At 41.2% G+C, this 24,874-nt stretch overlaps 1 protein-coding gene and 1 long non-coding RNA gene across 3 annotated transcripts in view; one reads left to right on the forward strand and one right to left on the reverse strand.

The window, feature by feature from the left end:
- Nucleotides 1-24,874, reverse strand: part of LOC120961211 (uncharacterized) — a 272,641-nt gene that overhangs the window by 86,910 nt on the left and 160,857 nt on the right. The gene's annotated exons all lie outside the window — the stretch shown is intronic.
- On the forward strand, nt 1,802-20,753 carry LOC125906621 (uncharacterized). Of its 2 annotated transcripts, none has more exons than XR_007451982.1 (3): nt 1,802-1,971; nt 7,265-7,366; nt 19,870-20,753. It is a non-coding gene; the product is annotated as an uncharacterized LOC125906621 (long non-coding RNA). The 2 variants fall into 2 exon arrangements; XR_007451981.1 differs by lacking the exon at nt 1,802-1,971 and adding an exon at nt 6,309-7,194.

The raw sequence follows: 24,874 nt of genomic DNA on the forward strand, positions 1-24,874 counted from the left end.
GACAGCAAACCTCTTGTTTTGCTGAAATCAAGAGGTTTTGAGGTGAATTTGTGGTGAAAATTGTTATATGGGATGTTTTTCCACGATAGCTAGATGTCCGAACATTTCGAAGTCTCTATGCGTGACAAAAAAGAGAATTTAACCATCGACAAACCGACGTGACACTGGTGTTACAAAAGTGTCCCACTCCAAGGTGTGTTTATTAAGGAGGTGAATTGTTAGCGCGTTTTCCGGGCGCCATCATTGAGTATTGTTATGTAAAATCGCATACAATTTTCTATACCCCCCTCCAGCCCTCCCCGATTTTAATACCGGAGCCCATAGTATTGTTATGTCAAGTCGTGAAATGTCAATTTGCTCTGAAGCACTTCACCTCCTAATATCCATACACCTTGGGCCTTCCGATAAAATCAAGGTAAATTAAAAATATCAGGTGGAGGATTAGGGCCTTTGGGGGATCGCCATAGTTGAGGGACTTTACGTCATTTTAAAACCGTTAACCATTAGTTTCCGCACACAAAGCTTAGCAAATAGAACAGATTTCTTTGTTATTATGTGCATTTTTGTGTGTCTATTGATTTTAGCGAAAAAAATGAGATATATAAACAAAAGATTTGATGATTTGTTTCTGCATGAAATTTAAAATCATGTGAGTAAGAGTTCTAATCTCACGTAAATTGTCCATGCGGCTCGTGGATAATAAGGAATTAGTGTGAAAATTGAAAAAAAATAATGATTTCTTCATTTTTATCATCAAAAAAGTCAAAAACACAATGAATTATAGAATAAATTCTCGGAATAACACAAAATAACACATTTTAATCCATGTTTTAATGTTAAATAAGAACTCGAAAAGTCCAAAATATATTTTTAAACAATATTTAATCAAAAAAAAAAATGGGGCAGATAAATTTTATGAACAAATTTAATAATTGTAAACAAAGTTTGAATCCTGGGGACCTTACGTCAAGTGACGAATTGTCAAAATGCACTAGAGTCCACCACCTGATATTTTTAAATCCACCTTGGATAAAATCGCATCTGACCGTAGCAATAGACGATGCGCAATCTCAGATTGCGCATATATTTATCTGTCAAACGGATCGGTTTGATATATTTATCTGTCAAAAAATATTAATATATCTCGAACATATAATCTTGAAAATTTATGTGCAATCTTGGCGCAATCTGAAATTGTATGGAAATGACGTTTATAGCTCAGGGTTGGCTACGCGAAATGACATATGTTTTGATAAAACGAATATATGCGCAATCTGAGATTGCGCATCGTGTATTAATACGGTGATGGAGCACAGACCAAGGTGTTATGAATGACAAGGTGAAGTTGTTCAGAGCAAAATGACATTTCTCGACTTGACATTTCTCTTCCACGGGCTCCGGCATAAAAATCGGGGAGGGCTGGTGCGGGGTAATGAAATTTGTATGCAGAGAGTGACAGATGTCCCCCACAATGTCGTTCAGCAAAAGCGATAAAAATCAACCTCCTAAATACATCATCCTTGGCACAGACACTGGCCTTAGGTCTTAGGGGAATGTTTAACGGGCATTACGAGGCCTCATGCGAGCCTGCAGGCTCTTCGAATTTGTTTAGCGGGATATGAATTTGCTCTGAATAACTTCACCTTGTCATATTCATACACCTTGAGCGGGATTATCTAGAATATGTGTTGATCTAGCTGGCAGCACGGTCTTTTCGCATTACCTTGATGAATTGTACATTTTGCCATTTGTTTGACGCTAGAAGTTACATTTAACTAAGTAATTGAAGTGGGTGAAAAGTAAAGCAAAAGGACTTGTTTTAGTAAACGTATCCCGTTTTGTTGATTGAGAAAGACACAAAAGCTGTTTTCTGATAAACTGTCTTTGTGCATATCATGGTGCGTTTTTGAGTGAGAATGGCGAAGCGACGCTTTTTTTCGTGAAGTGGTAAGAATTAGGAAATCACAACAGGTAAATTTTCTACAAATTGTTTGTTCAATTACGTTTTTAGTTTTTAATCATGCTGAAAGTATATCAATATCGCTACAGTTACTCAGTGCCTATAAAATAGATGTTGCATCATTGTTTGTTCCATTAATGTAAGTAAAAGACTAGAGTGTACTTTGTTTCGTATACAGCATGTAACGCAAAATGCAAGATGCGGTTTATGAAATCTGACAGTGCCTCAAGGAAAATATCGAATGCAAATGAATTCGTTTGTTGATGTAAATTTGAATATCGTTGAAACAAGTAAAGAAAAATGCTTCTTCTTCTGCAATTCTATTATTTAACCATTGATTTATTTGTTAAAACCATCAACTGAAACAAAATAACTGAAACTCAGAGGTGCGTTCCCGAAAAAGTGTGGCATTTGTTTTAAGCTGTCTTAGGAATACATTAACCGCGTCGCTTCATTAGTATCATAAGTTATCATATTTATGTCCGATATTAGGATACAATTCGTGGTGAAAAATGTTCTGCAAACCATCCTTGGAAGGTACCTTGTGAGGGTGTCAAAATGGCACTGTTAATTTGTATGTGATATTTTTAATGCATTACAGCATTGTACTTTCCCAAGGGTCACCAGCACTCAGAGATCCCTTGAATAAGCGCTTGAATAAGAACCCACCGGTCACCAGCAATCAGATATCCGCTGAGATTGAAGCTGACTTTGAAGCTGAGTTGGCGAAATCCCAGATAGCAAAGCCGAAGGTCTTTGTATGGGAGCCATCGCGCTCATCAAGGCTCACTTTTTCGCGCGCATAAAGCAAAATGTGCGCGAAGGCGAAAAACCCCGAAAGCGCTTCGTGTGGCCCTCTCTCGTGTTTCTAGTTTTACGGGGCGAGTACTGGCTTCGAACGACGAAATCCGTTCGACGCTCATGAGCGAAAAACCTCGCGGATTTCTCCCCATACAAACGGGAACGTTCGACCCCGGCAGGTAGAACTCATTCTTTCACGCGCTTCCCGTCCGGCAAAATGAGTGTATTTTTTGAGTGATTTGAGTGACGCTGTCGAAATACACCACGCAAACAATGAGACCCCAAATTTTGAGTGATTCAGGCCGAGGGGTATGAGGAAGCTTGAGGAAGCACGGAGAAGCGCGCTGCGATGAGAGTTCGCATTCTGTTTTACACGCGCGCTTCACTAACACCAATACAAATACCGTGCTTTGACGAGCCGTCTGTGAATGTGTGTGTGTCTTCTTTCAGCGAGCTCAACTTGGAGCTGCTCGTCACATCGTGTTGTCTCGCTTACACTACAGCATCGAACCATCGCTCCGTATGTCCCCCCCTCCTACGCGTGCAAAACCACCAGTACAGCGCGACGCTTTGCCGGAGATGGTTGTGCGTGTTTTGTTCAAAGTCCCGCGCGCAGTGTTTGTGCATTGATGCGTATTTCGTTATAAGTCTCGTGCGCCGGTGTGTTTTGATAAAGTGTGAAGTGAACAGTGTGTACAGACGCACATGCAGTGCGTGCATCGACAGGTAAGAATTTGCTGAACAGAGGCAACGCAGATTGTCGACAAGTTTCCCGCAGCCTGGCTCGACCCGGTACTTTACAGTATGACGCCATTCGTGAGTATGAAGGATTCTAAATGTGTTTTGAAAGTGTAATTTATGTTTCAATAAAGTATTTAATGTAACCAAAAATGACCGTGTTTGTGTTTGTTGTTAGAATAAGTGCGTATTTGCGATCGTGGCAATGAATGAAAGAAAACGAGAAACGAAAGAAACAAATATCTTTGGATGTGTTGGTAGCATGATTGGAAAGAACACAACACATTGAGAACTGCAGAGCGCACCGTGCGTTCCGGGTGGGGTGAGGGGGAAGGCTCGTTCTAGGGTGTAACTCATTCCTCTAAGAGTAACTGCTAACGGGGGACGGTACTCAAATCACTCAAAAAATACACTCATTTTGCCGGACGGGCAGTGTCTCTTCGACCAATGAGTTACCCACTCACGCGAGCCCTCCCCCACCCCACCCGCAACGCACGGTGCGCTCTGCAGCACGGTGTGTTTGTGTTCTTTCGAGCCATGCTACCAACACATCAAAAGCTTGTTGTTTTTCGCTTTCTTTCATGCACTTATTCTAAAAGCAAACACAAACACGGTCATTTTTGGTTACATTAAACACTGTATTGAAACATAAAGTACACACTAAAGTACACATTTAGAATCCTTCATACTCACGAATGGCGTCATACTGCAAAGTAGCGGGTCGATCCAGGCTGTGAGAAACTTGTCGACAATCTGCGTTGCCTTTGTTCAGCAAATTCTTACCTGTCGATCCACGCACTGCATGTGCGTCTGTGCACACTGTTTATTCACTGCACGCTTTACCAAAACACCGGCGCACGAGACTTTGAACGAAATGCGCACCAACGCACAAACACTGCGCGCGGGACTTAGAACAAAACACGCACAACCATCTCCGGCAAAGCGTCGCGCTGTACTGGTGGTTTAGTACGCGTAGGAGGGGGGGGGGGACATTCGGAGCGATGGTTCGATGCTGTAGTGTAAGCGAGACAACACGATGTGACGAGCAGATCCAAGTTGGTGAGCTCGCTGAAAGAAGACACACACATTCACAGACCGCTCGTCAAAGCACGGTATTTGTATTGGTGTTAGTGAAACGCGCGTGTAAAACAGAATGCGAACTCTCATCCCAGCGCGTTTCTCATTGCTTCCTCAAGCTTCCTCATACCCCTCGGCCTGAATCACTGAAAATTTGTGGTCTCATTTTTTGCGTGGTCCTTACAGGCTCTCAATGGTACGTTATTTTAAAACTGAGCGCCAAGTGAGCGCCTTCTGACAACCGCGGCGAACGGATCTCGTCGTCCGAAGCCCATAGTCGCCCCGTTATTCTCTCTCGCATGTCATCACTCTCTCCCAGTTTTTCGGAATGAAATGAGAATTCACTCTCTTGATTTGGCTGCAGCAGTCTAGCTGCTTCACACTCTTTATTCTCTTCTTTTTGCAGTTCCCACAAGAGGATTCACACATCCCGACAGACAAAGAGAACGAAATTTTCAGGCGAGGGGTAGGTAAAAACACGCGGTGGGGGTCCGGCCCAAGCTCGGATCCGTAGTCCGTAGTTTTGGGCTGAGAATAAAAAATGGCGGATGGAGCGCTACCACGGAGAGAATGCGCTCTCTTGTTTGCCTTTAAAATACACGAGGCGCTCTCGCTGTGAAGAACGCTCGCTCGCGCTGTTTCATCATACCCCTTCCTTCCCGTTTCTTTCGGCTTGCGCAGCGCTGAACTGGTACCCCCTCCCACTTGATTCCTGCGAATTGCGCTGCGCTGGACTGACACCCCCTCCCGCTCGATTCTTTCGTAGCGCGCTGTACGCTTTGCTTCACACGGACTTGGTGCACCCGAATCAAAACAAAAACTTAAACACATCAAACTCGGTTTATATTTTATCACTTTTATTGAAAATAAAAGCACATTTAAATAAAATACATAGCTTCACACAATCTTGCTTCAAACCACACACATTCATTATATAAAAAAAATCGTCGTATTTCAAATAGCCGTCTAACTGCGTGGATCCCGTTGTTGATGTTCAATACAGCAAAAAAACATTGAAATAAAGCAGCGCAAATCACACATTTCAGTTAAATGCTGAAAGAAAAGCGCAGCTTCATTTCAATGTGCACAACACTTCAACTTAGCGAAACTTCGATCGCCCGGGACTTAGGCTAACACGCGCGCGGCCTTTCACGGCAAACCTTTGAGCTGAACTGACGATTTCGTGTGGTGGCAAGAAAGGGAGCGCACAGAGGAACACTCGCTGCACTAGTGCGAGCGAGACACCGATACACGCATGCCGCTGCGAGAAAACCAAACTGAGCGTGCAGGCTGAAAGTGAACGCACACATTCACACATGTGTAATTGTGTGAGTGCAAAAACTGTGTAGAAACCAAAACACGCTCGCGCCTCCGCGTAATTCCGCGTATTTCCAACCGTCTCCCCATGCTTCTACATGCCCCTCGCCTGAAAGTTGCACACTTTTTCATTCTCATTGCTAGTAGGGATGTGTTCTCACATACTTACATACACACACACGGTGGTTGGAAACCTGGCGCGGCTGTTTCCAATTATGTCCTTTCTTCTTCCCTCTTCACACCGCGCTGGAGCCCGTGGTGGTGCGCGTGTTCAGCCTGCTTGGTTCAGGAAAGATGTATTCAGATTTGGTGCGCCTCAACCGCGGTGTTGTATGAAGGCTGTTGATGAAAATACACAATTAATAGACACATTTGGTTAAAAAGATTACACTTGATTTAAAGATGTGACAAACTTACCTTTGTGCTCGAGGATCAATTGAACCTTGAACGCCTGTGCACACACACAGTGTCGCAATTTGAAGAGGTTTGGAGAACAGCTAGCGGTAACAGCACACATCTGAAACTTGTAAAGTGCAATGTTTTAATTAGAATAAATGTCACATAGCACTAGACACTTAGATAAGGACACTTATCGAAACAATTAGATGATAACAATTCGTCCTCCGATAAAGCAAAAAGAACACCGCGGATGGTGCAGTACGGGAAAGTGTTTTACGCAGGAAAAATAGTTCACGCAGCACACAAACACACTCTCATGTCCACGGTTCAGAGCACACTGAAGTCGCTCTTTGGCTTGGATGGAAAAGAGCAAACACCCAGATGAGTGCGATGGAAGAAAATGACTTGTGTTCAACAGGGATGGGTAGAATCAAACACACGAAGTGTGCAGGAGAATTCTCTTCGTGTGGCAAGAGAGAACCCAAGTAGCAACCGAAGCTTTTTTCTCCCAGTTTCAACCCCCTCATGTCCAAAAACTGCCTTCGCTCTCTATTCCTATCCCATTTCTACATTCTACAACGTTTGTTGCGTTCTCGCTCATCAGGGTGTTAGTCAATTCTCTCTTGCCACACGAAGAGAATTCTCCTGTACACTTCGTGTGTTTGATTCTACCCATCCCTGTTAAACACAAGTCATTTTCTTCCATCGCACTCATCTGGGTGTTTGCTCTTTTCCATCCAAGCCAAAGAGCGACTTCAGTGTGCTCTGAACCGTGGACATGAGAGTGTGTTTGTGTGCTGCGTGAACTATTTTTCCTGCGTAAAACACTTTCCCGTACTGCACCATCCGCGGTGTTCTTTTTGCTTTATCGGAGGACGAATTTTTATCATCTAATTGTTTCGGTAAGTGTCCTTTTCTAAGTGTCTAGTGCTATGTGACATTTATTCTAATTAAAACATTGCACTTTACAAGTTTCAGATGTGTGCTGCTATCGCTAGCTGTTCTCCAAACCTCTTCAAATTGCGACACTGTGTGCACAGGAGTTCAAGGTTCAATTGATCCTCGAGCAGAAAGGTAAGTTTGTCACATCTTTAAATCAAGTGTAAATTTTGGTGTAAAGAAGGCAGTTTTTGGTCATGAGGAAGTTGAAACTGGGAGAAAAAAGCTTCGGTGGCTACTTGGGATGTCTCAGCACCCGAAATAACCCGAAGCCGAAGCAAAACCGTTAGAGGGGCGGGGTGTTTTTCGTATTTTTCTCACAGTAGATTTTTTTCTCTCCCTAGGGAACAACCAACACTCTCTCTCGTTCCGCAAACGTTGTATAGAGCGCCCGCTCTATCAGGTTGGCAGAACGAGAAAGCGTGCTGGTTTTGTCCCCTAGGTATTCTCTCAATCTGTTTTAAGAGAGCAGATCACAAAAAAATCTCTCAATAAGAGTTTTTGGTGATCTCGTGCTCTTTCGATCTTAAATAAAATCACACACATACAAGTATACCTTACACGTGCTTTTATTGTTAACAGCACAAGCGGGATTAATATTGATGAGCAATAATGAGCTGTTATTAGTATTGATAGCTAAACTGTATTACTACACGAATATTAGTGAGTTAGTGTAATATGTTTGATGGCTGTTACGGTCGCCATGTGGTATGTTTTGAGATAGTCACGGTATGTTCGATTTTGGAACGGTTGCCATGTAGTAACTCTGAACTCGCGTTGGTCAGGGTGGCCCTCGTCATCGTTTGCCGAATTAAGTAGAACTGAGGTGGATACTGTTTCGAAGCGGACGTTCGACACTTGATCGTCCAGGCGATCATAGAAACCTTTAGGAGGTTTCCCTTACTGGAAACGTTGGAGTTTAGAGGCCTTACCTTGGGCAGGGGGACATATCTAAACTCTTTAAATGAGAACTCGATAGATGTAGGATGGGCATAGTCCTATCCTGACAGTCCGAACGAATCTGACTTGCCATGATCGGAGTTGGTTTTATTTATACTCAAATGAAGTTAAGACTTTCACACATTTGGTTCCGGGTTGTATGTTGGAAAGTTATTGTTTTCACTAAGCTAGTTACGTTTGTCTTTTGTTGACAAGAACAATGGTTCTTGTCACTAAGTTCCTGTTTTGGGTTTAATGCTTCTACTGTTCCTGCTTTGGGTTATAAAGCATAAACTGTTCCTGCTTATTTTGTACGTTTCGGTTGGTTCTGTTAAATGTGTCACAATTGTTTTTATATGAACGGTGTGGCCTGAGCTCTTCCGGGTGTGTATGGTATGATCTGATTTACTGAATGTGTTATAATGAATGTGTTACAATGGTGTGACTTGGCTTTCCAAAGTGTGTTACTATGTGTCTATGGCTGATAGTGTGTATTACAATATGTTCTGTATAGCAGATATGCTACACCTCCCCCCTTTAATAGAATAACGTAAATAATGAAATTTTTTGAAGTTATTCTTTTCATTTAATTAAACTGATTTTTTTTTGCTATGCTTTTTGTTGGTTTAGTAATAAAATCATTTCTTATCTCTTAAGGTGGGTAATATTTTATGTAAATAGATCTATTGTTTAGAGATAAAGAATTGGGAATATTTAATTTTCCTATAAAATATTTAGATTTTCCTATAATTTGTTCGTTAGGTTCACATCTAGAGTTTTCTGCTTTTATAGATATTATGACTTTTAGCATGGAGATAACATTATGAAATTTTACTAGGAGCTCTTTTAGATACTTTTCGTAAGCAATAGTTCTTCTTGTTTCTTTTACGTTTACATCACATAATGTGGAATAATTCATTTTTCTAGCCTTTTTATCCTGGCAATACAATTCATTGCTTGATTCATTTATATAATTCTTCTTTGATTTGATGCTACGTTTTGTTCTCTTTACATGTTTTAGCTCGGTTGTATCATTTTTGTTGCAAGAAATCTCATCATTTATTTCCATTTTGTCTAGCAGTAATAAACTATCTGTCACTTGTTCTTCAACAATATTTTTCTCATTGTCATTACTTGTTGTAATCATTTGTATATGTTGTTTGTTTTCATGTTTATTATAATGTTTAGTATCATTTTCATATTCTTTTGTTAAGTTATTATTTTCTTTAATTATTCTTTCAGAGTCGTCTCTTGACTTATTCATATCATTAATTGTTTCATCATTCAATGCATTTCTTCTTGTTGATCTATCTTCAAGTTTTCTGTTTAAATAGATCGTTTTGCTTTTAATATTTTTATAATCTTTTTGAGTTCGATCGTTCATTTGAATAGTATCTGTATAGTCTTCGTAATTTTGATTATTGCATTGTGTATGATTGTTTTGTTCTGTTCTTACATAACAGCATTGGATTTTATTGGAATTGTTCTGACTACTGTTGTTATAGTTGTATTCGCGATTATTATATCCTTGGTTAATTTGACTCATACTACTACAATCGCTTAACTGATGGTGGCCTTTATAGAAACTGAAATTGTTATTATTTCTATAACTGAATTTGTTGGATGGTGTTTTAGTTGTTATTGATTGATTAAAATTTGGGTAAATTTGATAATTAACTTGGGTATCTTTGTGTTGAAAATCCCTATTGTTGTTTCTGTTGTTGTTCTGTGCATATCTTACGGGTGGGAACCTGGGTAGGTTTTGTGCCTGAAATCTATTATTATTTTGGAATTTGTTGAAATTATTCCTTCCTTGGTAGTTGTTTCCATACTCTCTATTGTTCCTGTTAGCGTTTGCATATAGGATCTTTATACGATCATTATTTCCCTTTTTCATTCTGTCTTCTAGCTCCAACTCTACTGCTCGCTCTATTGCTTCATGCAAGGTTTCGAATTTACTCGATCTCATTATAATTTTGGTCTCGAAATTTTTGAGTCCATAACTCAATGCACTGATTCCTGATTTAGTTGCCTTTTTTCTTGCTACTTCTGGCGCTATCTCTTCTGCAATGTATGCTTCTTCTAGTTGTTGCGTTAATTTTTCAATAACGCTTCCAAAATCTTCTATCCTTCCAATCTGTTTAGTATTGTCCATTTTCAATACTAAGATCTCTGGTGTTACCTTTATGCTGCACCTGTCTTGTAATTTGCTAATTATATCTTCGATTGAGGTTGGGTTTTCCCCTACGACAATTCGCGCTTTTCCTGTAAGACGTCCTAATACCAGTTCTATTATTGTTTCTTTATTTTCCGGATTTACTATTTTCTTTAGTACGTTTAAATTTGACACCATATTTTTCAAATCTTTCTCATTACCATCATACTTTGATATGAGAGAAGTGGTGATTTTAATTAATTCCATAATGTCAGCCATTTTGTCTGGTTTAGTTTCTATTGTTAGTCAAATTGCCTGAAGAGGCAGAGCCTACATTTGTTCAGCTGTTTCACCTGATCATAATTTATGTCTGATTCTTCTATTTTCTCTAACAATTTTTGCATCGTTCAATTTGTTATTGTTGATATTGTCACAGTCTATAGACAATTTAAGTAAATTCCTAGCCTGTTTTTGCTCTTTTTGCAACTTTATGCAGTCTGATCAGTAAAATTTCGTATTTACGGTACCTTTTTTTGAATACATAGCATGTATCTTTGTTGTTGCTGCTCATGATGATGCCTCGTTACCGGTGCTTGGTGTTTAATCGATGCTTGGTGTTTACTCGATGTCTGATAAGAATTTCTACGATGTCATCAGTCGTCACTCGACGTCTTGTCGAGGTTGGGACCCTATGTCCATTCGCGCATGCCAATCCATATTGGGCAGTGAACTCGCCTTGTCTTCTCATCTTCCACGTTGGGAACGGTTGTTCCATTCAATCACACTGGTTACATCTCGTGGACTGTATTCTCGCCATTCATTCTATCACCTTTCCAATGAACATCACTTCTACATAGGTATTGCTTATGGTTTCACTGCACTGCTTCTCATTACTCATGACATCATTATTTCCGTTTACTTTAGTTGATGCGATGTTCCTCACTTCAAGGTAGCTCTAGTTTGCAAACTGATCGCTTAAGGGTTTATTCATAATGTTGTTGCATTTTTGCACGTTGAGGAAGGTTGTCAAAACACTTTTTTTTTGTATTGCTGTACATCACTTTTTTTTCGCCCTTCAAACGGTTCATCACTTATATTTTCGATGAGTTGTCATTTTGTACACCACACTGTATTTGCTTTTGGTCGCTCATTCATAGCGATTGTTTTTTTTTATTTGGGTCACTTGTGCCAGTTGCGTTGTTCAATACAAATTTGCACATTTGACACTTTTTCCGTCGTATACCGGTTATGGTCAAAAACGCACGTTTTTTTACACTATTTGATGCGTTAGCACGATACTGCTGTACGTTACCGTTGTACGTATCACAAATAATTTGTTTAAACTTCTGCCCGTCGATTGCAGATTAAGGTCACGGTCGCCATGTAATATGTTTGATGGCTGTTACGGTCGCCATGTGGTATGTTTTGAGATAGTCACGGTATGTTCGATTTTGGAACGGTTGCCATGTAGTAACTCTGAACTCGCGTTGGTCAGGGTGGCCCTCGTCATCGTTTGCCGAATTAAGTAGAACTGAGGTGGATACTGTTTCGAAGTGGACGTTCGACACTTGATCGTCCAGGCGATCATAGAAACCTTTAGGAGGTTTCCCTTACTGGAAACGTTGGAGTTTAGAGGCCTTACCTTGGGCAGGGGGACATATCTAAACTCTTTAAATGAGAACTCGATAGATGTAGGATGGGCATAGTCCTATCCTGACAGTCCGAACGAATCTGACTTGCCATGATCGGAGTTGGTTTTATTTATACTCAAATGACGTTAAGACTTTCACACATTTGGTTCCGGGTTGTATGTTGGAAAGTTATTGTTTTCACTAAGCTAGTTACGTTTGTCTTTTGTTGACAAGAACAATGGTTCTTGTCACTAAGTTCCTGTTTTGGGTTTAATGCTTCTACTGTTCCTGCTTTGGGTTATAAAGCATAAACTGTTCCTGCTTATTTTGTACGTTTCGGTTGGTTCTGTTAAATGTGTCACAATTGTTTTTATATGAACGGTGTGGCCTGAGCTCTTCCGGGTGTGTATGGTATGATCTGATTTACTGAATGTGTTATAATGAATGTGTTACAATGGTGTGACTTGGCTTTCCAAAGTGTGTTACTATGTGTCTATGGCTGATAGTGTGTATTACAATATGTTCTGTATAGCAGATATGCTACATTAGTATTGGTACAAGCAAGCAGCATTTGTATCCAAGCAGTTCAATTACAAACTTATTTTGTGTGATACAGTTGCAAAGTCAAAATACAAAGTAGCTTGAATGAAAATCCACCACCGTTAATATTTTTTAATAGGGTTTATCAAAACGGCAAGTCAGTGATAAACCGTCTAAAGATCTAACGTTGTACAACACGTCCCGGCCACCCTCGACGTCTTTCAACGTATTGGAAGCATAATCGAAAAAGCCGCGAACGAAAAAGGAGGCCCGTGATGTTACTGAGCCGCCTCCCTTGGCCTATTTTGGCGATGTTTCACAGAAATCTGTTGTGCAAAAGCGCAACATGCTTGACGTTCCCAGCGTTGTCGCCCGTGAGCCATCTGTGTTGGCCTTTATTGACAGTGGAACACCACAATCTGTTAATAACTGCACGGTGGTACCGGTGACCAGCATTAACGTCCGTGAACCATCTCCGTTGACAATTGATGTAGCTGAAAATCGGCAGAGAGCTGTGGAAAAACATCCCACGGAGACAGTTTCTAGCGTTGACGTCCGTGAGGCTCCTCCGCTAGCCTTTTTCGATGGCGTTTCCATAACAACTGCTGTGGAAAGCAACCGCACGGAGATTGCACCCAGCGTTGCTGAACGTCAACCATCTCCATTGGCCACTGTCGAAATATCCTCGATTGATCCGTGTATTGAGGCCATACAGGATTCTAATCCGGTTGAAGCACCGCTCCAGCTACCGTCAGCAACATCCTCAATAGAGTTGCACCACAGAACCGGTGCTCCTAGTGGATGTGCGGAAGAAAGAGTAATTTGTAGTACATGCTGCACACAGCTGGAGACATTGTTAAATCAATTACAAGAGCCAAACAAGCATTTGTATAAGTTAACGAAAGCTATTATCCAGAAGAATGTTTTGAATAGCTCTTTTACCTGTCCAAATTGCCCGGCGAGTACTTCAAATTGTTTTACAATAGATGAAGTTGATGAAACACCTAGACCGGCTGAAATAGAAAACATAGAAGCTTTAGACAATTTTGAAAGTATGTTGAGCGACAAAAATGTATTTATCGCTACTGCTAGAAGAATATCGAATTCTCTTACTTCGAATACTCCAGACAATCGAATGCACGAAGCAGTGTTTAAGCTGTTTAGCGCCCTCTTCCTTTGCAAGTGCAGTTGGCTGGGCGGAGGAGCAAATGGTCCGAAGATTCCTATGTACCGGTACAAACATGTCCATCACCTTCTAATGGCCGTTGGTCGAACTTCAAATGAAACTGTAACGTTGAAAAGGGCGCAATTATTTTTAAAATCAAAATTGCGTAATTCCAAGAGCCGCCTTGCTTGCAAGAACATGCGCAAGAGTGTTGTTTGTAAACGAAATAAAAAGAATAATTAAATTACCTTCATAGTTATTCACTCCACTTCCTTCAGTCCACCTGAGTGATGATCGATGTTCAATGTTGTCTTTCTTTGCTTTTTTCCTTCGCTTTGTCTTCTTTGCGGCATCATCGCTTTTGAGCAGCTCTTGAATTAAAATGAAAATAAACATTAATTGAAAAAAATGGGAAAACTCACTAACATTGTGTCCATCATTGACTATGCACTAGACTAAATGATGAAAAACAATTACCATAAAACGGTGCACTAATGCAGTGCGTAAAACTAATGCATATAATGTTTTCTTACCTTGATGAGTTCGCGTGTCGCAACGATGCGAAGGTCCTGCTTGTGTGGTTCCACCAAATAGTATACCATCTTGTTGTAGAATTGATATACATAGTTTAGTGTGTCTGACGGTAGCATTGTGCCTGTGCATTTTTTGTTCTGTAAATTTCAAATAATAACGTTAGAAATGGTAACAATCATATCTAACAAATTAACTTACCTTTTTGTGAAGTGTTTGCCTTGCCTGTTTGCTAACGTCGTTTGCGGATGTGATGCTCAAAAAAGTTTTTATAATCTACATTGCTATTTTTATTATTGTTATGTCGATTACACGGTTTAACGCAAAAGTTGATGTTGGGTACATAGTAATATAACTGAGGCTTTGTCATGTTACATATCCTGGCCTCAGGGCAATTAGCCATTTAAGTTATATGCACATTATATGAAATGCAATTGGTTATATTTTGTGCTCAAATTGCACAATATATACTTCCTATGAAAAGCTTTATCATCAGCCATCCGTGTGTAGTAATCAACATAACTAAATGCTCTCTAGTTTGTTCTACGCAAGAGAATTCCTAAGTTTTGTGTGTATTTTATATTTTATGTTATATATGTTATACCAATTGAGTAAGGTTAAAACCTTACTTCGACTAAACTATGGTTCTTTGTCATGGTTATGCAAAAATGAACGAATTTAGATGACGTGGAAAGGTATGTTTACCAAAAAAAAAAACATGGTGCTGAATGAAATAGCAAAACGAATTCATTGGCAATATTTTACAACACATTATTCTATGGTTCAAGCCCCGTATGGACTGACCTACTCGTAGCAAAGACTGACTGCGTTGTACTTTATAAGCCTCGTAAGCCGTGTTATGCCATATACAATGAAAGGAACGTGCTGATCGTTCCGTCAAATAGAAGAAAAAAAATCCTTTTCACAGGCAACCAACTATGGTACTAGAGGTATACAAATAGTTCAATCAATCAAATCTAAATTCACACTACAATGGTATCGTTAAGACTACCACTACTACTAAAAAGTTCTAAGTAAGCTTAAATGTAAACGTAAAATTACATCTTAAACCTACTTACTCAACCTAAAGAAAGGAAAATTCAAACTAAACTTTAACTAACCTATAAAAAATTCAAGATAATTCAAAAAAAGGAAAATAAAATCTAGGTGCCATGTCAGCCGCATGCACCATTGCCTGCCCTTCATATAACAGGCCAACAGAAAAAAGCACAATTTATATTTGATTGTTCCAAAAAAAACACACACACACAAAACCCCAACCCGCTTTGTTCCATTAACTATGGGGAAAAGGCAGCTGGCCTGGAGGATGCCTGATACGGATACGCAGTGTCCAGCACGGCAAACATGTCCTAACATTGCCCGTAGTGCTGTTAAAAAGGTCTCCCCCCCTCTTAATGTTCGCTTTGTCCACCTTCCCGTCCATATCACAGATGGATGGGCACGAATTATCCGGAGTTTCGATGGAAGTTTACCTGTAACAAGAGGAAAAATTAGACCAAATTCTTACAATTTCATTACAATTTCATCAAAAATTATTGCAATTTCATGAATTTTTTATTTACCATGTGCAACCACACGTCGTCTTCGAGGGTGTCGAGGAGGCAATTTTCTCTATGTAAGGGAGGAAATTAATAAGGAATAAAGGTGTGGAGAAGAGGAAAAAAGGCTGTGGCGGAAGGAGTTGTTGAGTTCGGCGAAGGATCAATGGGAGGGAGATTAAGAGGACGTGTGGGTTGCTTCACTGCAACCATTTTGCATCTGATTGCAGTCCATGGAACCTCCACCACCACAGCCGGCGCGTTTTCCATCGTTTGGTAAACGTGGATCTCAGCAGAAGACATTGGTGCAATAACACCGCCTTCTGCTGAGATCTCGTAAAGCGCGGCCATGGTTAAAAACCGGATCGCAACTACGGTGATATCGTGCGAGCTTGATGTTTTCGCACTCAAAAATTTTACTATGCCATTGTCCTTGGTCAAAAACCATTGGTCTTGAAATTTTGGCAGCAAGACAAAATCGGCGGTCACATGTAGACCGACACCATTTGCCTTCAACATCGGATACTGTGGAGCTGGCGGGGTAGCAACTAGATCAAGGCTCATTAGATCGCTTGATCTGTTTGCAATTTGCTCCACACATTTCGTGCCCGCTCGGACCCAGCGTGGAAAATTTTGCAAAAAATTTTCTGTTGCGTAGGCCGAAAAATCGTCGAGCGCTCCAAATTTTCAACATCTTTATAAATGTGAACGAGAAGGTGGATGTTGATTGTTAAATATTTTCGACCGTAGATTTGGCCGAAATTCTTAACAAATATGCGAAGATAATCTCGAGCACGGAGCCACAAGTGCTGGTGAAATTGGGTCGTAAAAATTGTCACAGCACTAAAGTAGAGCAGGAAGTGACCATAGGCGATTGGATCTACCAGGTCCTTCAGAACCACAACTGATGCATAATGTAGATAGCTACGCCACTCGGTAGCTTTCCAAAAGGCGTGATATCTGAGAAGCCGAAATGATCGATGGATCTCAGTAGGAAGCTTCGTCTGCATTAAAAAATTAGTCGCAGCTTCCATTTGGAGAGGTGTCCACTTTTTATCACGGGGAAATTTGCCGAACATAAATCCCCGTTGCATAAAACGTGAACACCCCTCGTCACACAGGTGTTCACGCTCCGACGTGGGAGCGTTATCGACTAAATAAAAATTGTCTAATTCTTCTAAAGGTGTACGCCACTCCTGATGATGGTTCAATATGACTCTACCACGAAACCCTTCGTCCGTACGAAGGGGAGCATCGACGGAATCAAAAATATTTTTTTTTTCCTCTTCACACCCCTCGCCATGGCAAGTGCACTTTAAACAACTGTCGTATCCGTTGTGGTTCGTCGTTGCTAAAAATAAAATATATATTGTATTTAGCTAAAAGGTTTACGATAATGTTATTTACTTCGTTACCTAATATGAACGCTCGAGCCGGTGGATCAGCGATAAAATTGCGTACCCGTAACTGCAACGTTTTATCGCCGATGGTCAAGCCTCCTCGCTGAATGATATTAAAATCAATAGCGGCCGCAAAAATTCTTCCACACTTACCGGCTTTGTATGGCCACTATATGTGGCCATCAACATGAGTGGAAGCTTAGGCAAGTCTACCGCTTTCACCAGAATAGGCCAGACCTGGGTCGGCCCACCCTTATGTAGCGGTAGCCCGTCGACCGATACGTCTAGCTTGAAAGGATCGTCTCGGGGTTCGATGTTTCTATAAATAATAATATAAAGGATTTTTTGTAGCAATTGAAACATAACTCAAAACATAATATACTTACTGAAAATACTTGGTCAGGACTGGCGAAAATCCTCCGTACCAAAAGTCACCTCCCCCGATTTTATAAATGCTGCCAGCAGCACGAGGAGGTGTTCGCACCAAAGTCCGGCTATCTTTTGGAAGAGTGGCATCTACCTTCTTCCGTAGGATCGCCAGTAGCATATTGACCACCGAACGAGGGAGCTGACTCTTAATTGCAAAGAATCTAAGACAATCCAACAAACTTAGATGGTCAAAGATCTCATAAGAGTCATTCTCATCGGAAGCGCCGTGATAAAAATCGTCGCTGTCCTCCCCGTTCGGATAATTTTCCCCGTGGTCGTTTTCAGCATCATCCGCGACGTTTTCAGCACTTGTTCCGGCAGTGCTTGATGTCGTAGATTGGTCTTGCGGCACTTCCGGAACCGTTCCGTCATCCGACAAGTCTTGATTGGGAAGATAATTTATAATCAACAGTATAATTAAATAAAAGACATGTAAAACAATTACAACGTTTCTATCGAACTTGTTACATGTCGGATTTTGTTAATAAGGAAACAAATCACTTGCTGTGTGTAGATATTTTTTTAAAAAATTATTTATTCGAATTATAGTACGAATATAGTTTCTATGATGAACGCTGTATTATCGAATATTTGTTTTCTGCTTTCCGATCCGACATTTGAATTGTTGATTAGGTGTTTCCCGTCGCCACACTACAATGGCTACCTGCAATAATAGAACGGACCAAATTTTTGCCCGATTGACCAGTGCAACTAATAATGTATTTGATCATGATCGCACGGTTTTTAATTTACATTTGGATCGTGTCAACCGCAATGGCTTGTTAAAGGCTTTTGAGAATTTATGGTAAGAGAAGCAGGATAGTCAGTTCTGGTTTCGTACGGATAGTAAAGAATCGATTCACGTCCGGTATTGTGGCATTTGTCATAGTGAACCTGTGGAAACCTTATTCGTTTTGCCAGTCTGAACCACTTTCCTACCCTGCGCTACTGCTCTTAACCACTAATCTAAGCCTTTTTTATCTTTTTTTTGTCCAACACAACTAACCCTGCCCTGCTTATAGGATGCTCGGCTCATGCGGTCCTTAAACCCATGACGGGCATGTTCATAGGTCGTGCTCTTCACGACTAGCGGCCACATTAAATGAATAATGTTTTTTCAAAACTAATTTTTGTTTTGAAACACTTTTTCATATTTTACTTGACGTCCGCGTCCTGCGCGGTCATGCTGGACTATTTAAGTTTTTGATACATAATTTGTACCATGCAGCCGGATGGTCAGTCCGGCTACGGAAGGACGGTCCATACGTGGCTTGAACCCATGACGGGCATGTTGTTAAGTCGAGCGAATTGACGACTGTACCACAGGACCGCCCTTTTGAAACACATTTTTACACATTCACTGAACACTTAACACATTTATCACACTGAACACTGAAATTGACGGAAATTATAGGACGATTATAAATACAAAATATAATGTAATTGATTCGCACATTTTTTTATCTCATTCCGTTTTTCACGCCGCGGCTTTTTGACACACGCACATATATCCCGGGTATGATAATATTTTTTTTTCTTGCACCGATTCGCACATAGATATTTTTATTTTGGTGCCCTTAAATCAATGCACCAAATTCTTCTTCTTCTTCTTTTGGCACTACAACCGCTGCCGATCAAGGCCTGGCTGTACCCACTAGTGAAGTGGCATTGGCTTTCAGGGACTTTTTTTTTGTTACCGTAGCAGGATAGTCAGTCCTACGTATGGGGGCACGGTCTATTCGGGACTTGAACCCATGACGGACATGTTGTGAAGTTGTATGACTTGACGACTGTACCACCAGACCGGTCCGACCGCTTTTACCCCGAATTATTTTGCACTGAATTATACTGCACATTTTATATAATAATAAATAATATAACATGGTATGCACTGACAAATAACCACTCACTTGCTTTTTTACTTACCCAGGTTTGGCAGCGGGACAATTGCTTGCCTCTTTGAGAGCTTCCTGGTACGAGAGCTCAATCTTGTCCATCAGTATACGGCACTTTGCATAAAAATGCCCATTTTTGCTGCAATTTTGCGACATTTTAGCACTTTTCTAACACATTTGTCTAACACACTTGATGAACACTTGCACTTGGCACTTGGTAAACCACACAGAATGACAAAAAATTTGACAGCAGAAACGTAGCACCACTACAATCCAAAATATACCTACCTCACACATACTCTCTCATGGCTAAAACGTTGGCGCGTGCTCGTTAGGATGAGACTTTTTCATAGCACACTTTTTTCATCATCGCTGTTTCTCTCGTTCGTTTCAGCCAAGCAAAAAAAACTCGGTTTTGCTCTTCGTCTGATTTGGAGAGCTCACGAAGGGGTTTGGGTTCCATCTCCAACAACACCCACCGGTCACCAGCACTCAGAGATTCGCTGAGATTGAAGCTGACTTTGAAGCTGAGTTGGCGAAACGTCTCAGCCTCCGAAGTAACCCGAAGCCGAAGCGAACCCGAACGGGGTTCGGCACGAACCTTCGGTTAATTAGCCCCCTCCCCCTTTTTTGCCAGGATTTCTTTCCAAAATGATACAGTGCACAGAATTATATCACAACAATTCTATTTATTGAAATTAATAACATTAATCTAACATGTTTCACAAAAATCAAAAACACATGCACTACGAACACTGGACTGAATTTCACATTTACGCACATTATTTCAAAACACACTTTCCACACTCACACAGTGAATAAAATCACAAAATCGTCACAACACTTTCTGCTCTTCCTCACTGTTGCGCCTAGTTCCTTTTGCTACATTGTACGGGCCCAATACGCCAACACTACGACACAGCCACAGGTTTTGTTGTCTCCGTTCGCCGTGAAACACACATGAAATGAAAGAAAAATGATATTAATTAGAAAAGAGCATGTCTTTAAATAATTTTAATCACTTTTACTTACCTCAAATTAAACAAAACTCCATTTTTCCCGGGGATTATTCGCTGACCACCAATCGCTGAAACACCACAGGAGGACCAACCTCACTGGACTGCCGGTCGGAGCGGAGCCGGCTCCGGAGCCGTCGGAGCGGAGCCGGCTCCGGGAAAAAGTCGGAGCCGGCTCCGGAGCCGTTAGTCCGAAAACTACCTGCGACAGCAGAGGACAGCAGAAAACTACCTGCATTAGAACAGAGCGTTGGTGTGGCCAAATGTGTGCATATGTGTACTTGCTCCACTGAAAGCCGGTATCGCACCAGATTTCGTGTGTCGCCTTGTGCGCGCGCGTGTGTTATTGTCACAGCATACTCGTTCATCATTTTTTTTCGGTTTTTCGCTTGAGCCACTCGATTTTGTTCTTCGCTGATTTTGGCAGCGCACGAGGGGGTTTCGGTTTCAACTTCTAACAACAACAACCACACGAGGGGGCTCGTGGATACTCACGAAGGGAGAATCACTCAAATTAGAGCGAGAGACAGATAGAAAAAGCGAAAGGTCAATATAAAATCTTCGGCTTTTGACCGTTGGGTTGCGATTCATCCGACGTGTTGATCGGCATCCTACATAAACAATATATTTCCTATGTTAATGTTTAGGTATATTGTGTTAAATTGCATGTGTGCACTGCCACTAAATCTTCTGAACGCCTGAAGGCAGTGACTGATATTAGCCGGAATTGCAAAAGAGCTCTTTCACATCGGACGAATGTAACAACTCGCACGTTCGACGAACTTAGCTCAATGCGGCTGTGGCTCTATATTCCAAAATAGGTACGAACTCTCGACGCACTCGCGATTTTGACTGTTAAAATGACGTGTGGTCTAACAAAAAACGTTAAAAAATGATAAATAACATTGTTTACTAGTGTTGAAACATTTTCATTAACCGACACAGTTTTAAAATTCCTTTTTTAAATAAAGTTAATCAGTTTTGGTTTTTACGCGTAATCGACAAAGTTCGTGTTGTCTTCATACCTGCATGGTGCGCGATCATCACGAAAGGCCTGTTTTTCATTAACTAATTTTGCAACGAGCTAAGTTTGTCGAACGTGCGAATTGTCACATTCGTCCGGTGTGAAAGAGCTTAAAGAAATATAGTGGAGCGCTGTTCATTAAGGTAACTTTTATCCGGTCGTCTGTTTATCCGTGCTGTTTAGAAATGACAGTTCAATACAAAGAAGGCATTGTGTTCTGAGGATATTAGAAAAAAAATTCTATCTGAGCAGATTGACATTACAAAAAACACTTTAATACATGACAAATTTCAAATACAGTGGAGCGCCGTTTATCCGGGTACCTTTTATCCGGCTTTCCGTTTATCCGTGCTGTTGAGAAATGAAGTTCAATATATAAGTGACATAGCGTTATGAGGAGGATATTTGAAAAAGCGGTTATAAGAGCACATTGTCATAACAAAAAACACTATAATTCATGGCAAATTTCAAATATTCTCGTTAGAAAAATATGAAGTTAATAAAAACTGGGTTATTTTTATCAAAAAATAAGAAAAATTTCCAAAACATAACCAGGAATTGGTGATAAAATATATAGTTTGACTCATTATCCGTGTTATTCGCTTATCCGGGCGAAGTCAGGTCCTGAGAAGCCCGGGTAAACGGCGCTCCACTGTATTCTCATTGGAAAAACACACGAAATAAACTTAAAAAAAACAAGAATTTGACATCAAATGTATCGTTTGATTCATTATTCGTGTTATTCGCATATCCGGGCGAGGTCGAGACCCAATGAGCCCGGATAAACGGCGATCCACTGTAGGTAAATAAATTCTTCTTTTGCAAAAGAACTGTGTTCGGTCAAGGCCTCCCCGTATCACTTGTGGGTTTGCCTTTAGGTGATTTATTGATTGACACATAGCAGGATAAACAGTCCTGCGTATGGGGGCACGGTCAATTCGGAGCATGTACTCATAACGGGCATGATGTTTAGTCGTATGAGTTGACGACTGTACCACCAGAGCGGCAGTTAAAAATTAACAGTCGTTAAAAATTAACGATAATCGTTAATAAAAATTACGAAATTTATGTCGCCAACGCATTGAGCGAATGCGATACAAAGTAACAGTCGTTTATTGTACTGTTCGATTTGTTTTACCTATGTTTTCCTTAATGTGATTTCGATCAATCGATAACTGTTTTGAAGAACTTTTATTCAACTGGAATGATTAAGTGCTCACTCGAAGCGCTGTGAGATCAGGCAAATCTTATACCGATTTCTACGGATCTTCTACCGTAAAGTGATGTTACGTTCGTCTTCTGCGTCGCTTATTTATTCTGCGAAGATTACCCTAGTGCCACAAATCCACTAAACGACCACTAAACGGGTTCTAAACGACTCAAGCTCTCAACCTAAACTGAATATAGACTTCGTTTAGCAGACGGCAAACGACTGATGCGTTCTGAAAATAGCAAATAGCTGGTGGCACCATCTGTTTGTGGGAAACCCAACCAGTGGAGCTTCCTCGCTTGGAGGAGAGCTTTCTCATTTCTCCTGCACTGTTGTATGGTTTCGTATTGAAGTTATGCATCCCTAGAACTAGAACGGCGATAGGATTGTTTAAATCTTCTTCTTCGTCTTGGCCTGCTCATGTACGAGCACGTCTAGAAGACATGGCTAGGTCGCCAATCCGTTTCCAGGAATCTCGGTTCTGGGCTGCAGTTCTCCAACCACAGTTGCATCCGATCTCTGACAGGTTCGACTCCACCTGATCCAGCCAACGAGCTCGTTCCTCTACGCCTCGTGCCGAACGTGTTGCTGACGAGCACCTTCCTGGTGGGGCATAAGTCCGACATCCTCATCACGTGCCTCAGACATCGTATCCTTCTGGCTTTGAGGACCATCAGGATATCAGCACCGCCAAACAGCTCAGTTAGCTCGTGGTTCATCCTCCTTCTCCATATGCCCTGCTCGCACATACCGCCAAAGATAGTCCTTAGCACACGCCGTTCGAAAATGGCGAGTGCATTGGCGTCCTCCGTTAGCATAGTCCAAGACTCGTACCCGTAGAGGGTGAATTAGTTAAAGTTGGAATGAGTGGTCATTCTGTTTTACTCCTAACTATTTAACTTTGCAGTACTTACATCATAATTTGTACATGTATCCGACGCGGACCTTTATTTACTATCAAATCAAATAATTTATTTAGTGACTATAACTTTTCATTAAATGCTACATTACACGAACATTTGCTATATTTTGATTGAAAACTGCGTGATTCGACGTCCGAAATTAGACCCTCATTAATAGCGCATTTCGGGGACAGCCTCTAAATTCAATCGCAATCTCAATCCCAATAGCTATCGCAATCAGAATCCCAGTAGAATCGCAATCCCAATCGAATCGCAAGCCCAATCCCAATCGCAATCCCAATCGAATCGCAATCCCAATCACAATCTCAATCCCAATCCCAAACGAATCCCAATCCCAATCGAATCGCAATCCCAATCCCAATCAAAATCCAAATCGAATCCCAATCGAATCCCAAACGAATCCCAACCCAAATCCAATTGCAATGGAATCTTTTATGGATTCAAATCCTACAAACGGGATCCGATCGAATCTTTCTAGGGATTGAATCTTCGTATCTTCCGAATCCCGAATCTCCCAACACTAGTACAAAGCCTCCGGCATGCAGAAACTTTGTCTTCGTCGCATTGATCCTCAATCCAATCCTCTCGGCCTCGCGTTTCAGTCGGGTGTACGCTTTGCACACCGCCGCAGTTGTACGTCCGAAGATGTCGATGTCATCCGCGAAGCCAAGGAATTGGAGAGATCTGGTGAAAATTGTGCCCCGGATGTCGAAGCCCGCGCTTCGCATGACACCTTCTAGAGCGATGTTGAACAGCAAAGAGGAGAGTCCGTCCCCTTGCCTCAGACTTGGTGAGATTCGAACGATTCTGAAAGCATGTTCGTCACTCTCACCTTGCACTGCACTCCGTTCATGGATGTTTCTAACTGTCGGATCAACTTCCCAGGGAAGTGGTACCGCTGCATGATGCTCCATAGCTCCTTCCGGTCTATGGTGTCTTAGGCCGCCTTGAAGTCGATGAACAGGTGTTGCGTAAGGATTTGGCGCTCTCGGCACTTCTGGAGGATGTGCTGTAGAGTGAAAATTTGGTCTGTGGTGGATTTGCCTCCAATAAACCCAGATTGATAGCTGCCGACATTATTTGTAGCAAGGGGTGCAAGTCTGCAGAACAGGATCTGGGACAGGATCTTGTAGGCGGCATTCAGGACTGTGATGGCTCGAAAATTCGAGCAATCCAGCATGTCGCCCTTTTCATAGACTGGGTGAATAATACCCAGCTTCCACTCC

The sequence above is a fragment of the Anopheles coluzzii genome, chromosome 2, assembly GCF_943734685.1.
Source record: "Anopheles coluzzii chromosome 2, AcolN3, whole genome shotgun sequence".
In the NCBI taxonomy this organism is placed as follows: domain Eukaryota; kingdom Metazoa; phylum Arthropoda; class Insecta; order Diptera; family Culicidae; genus Anopheles; species Anopheles coluzzii.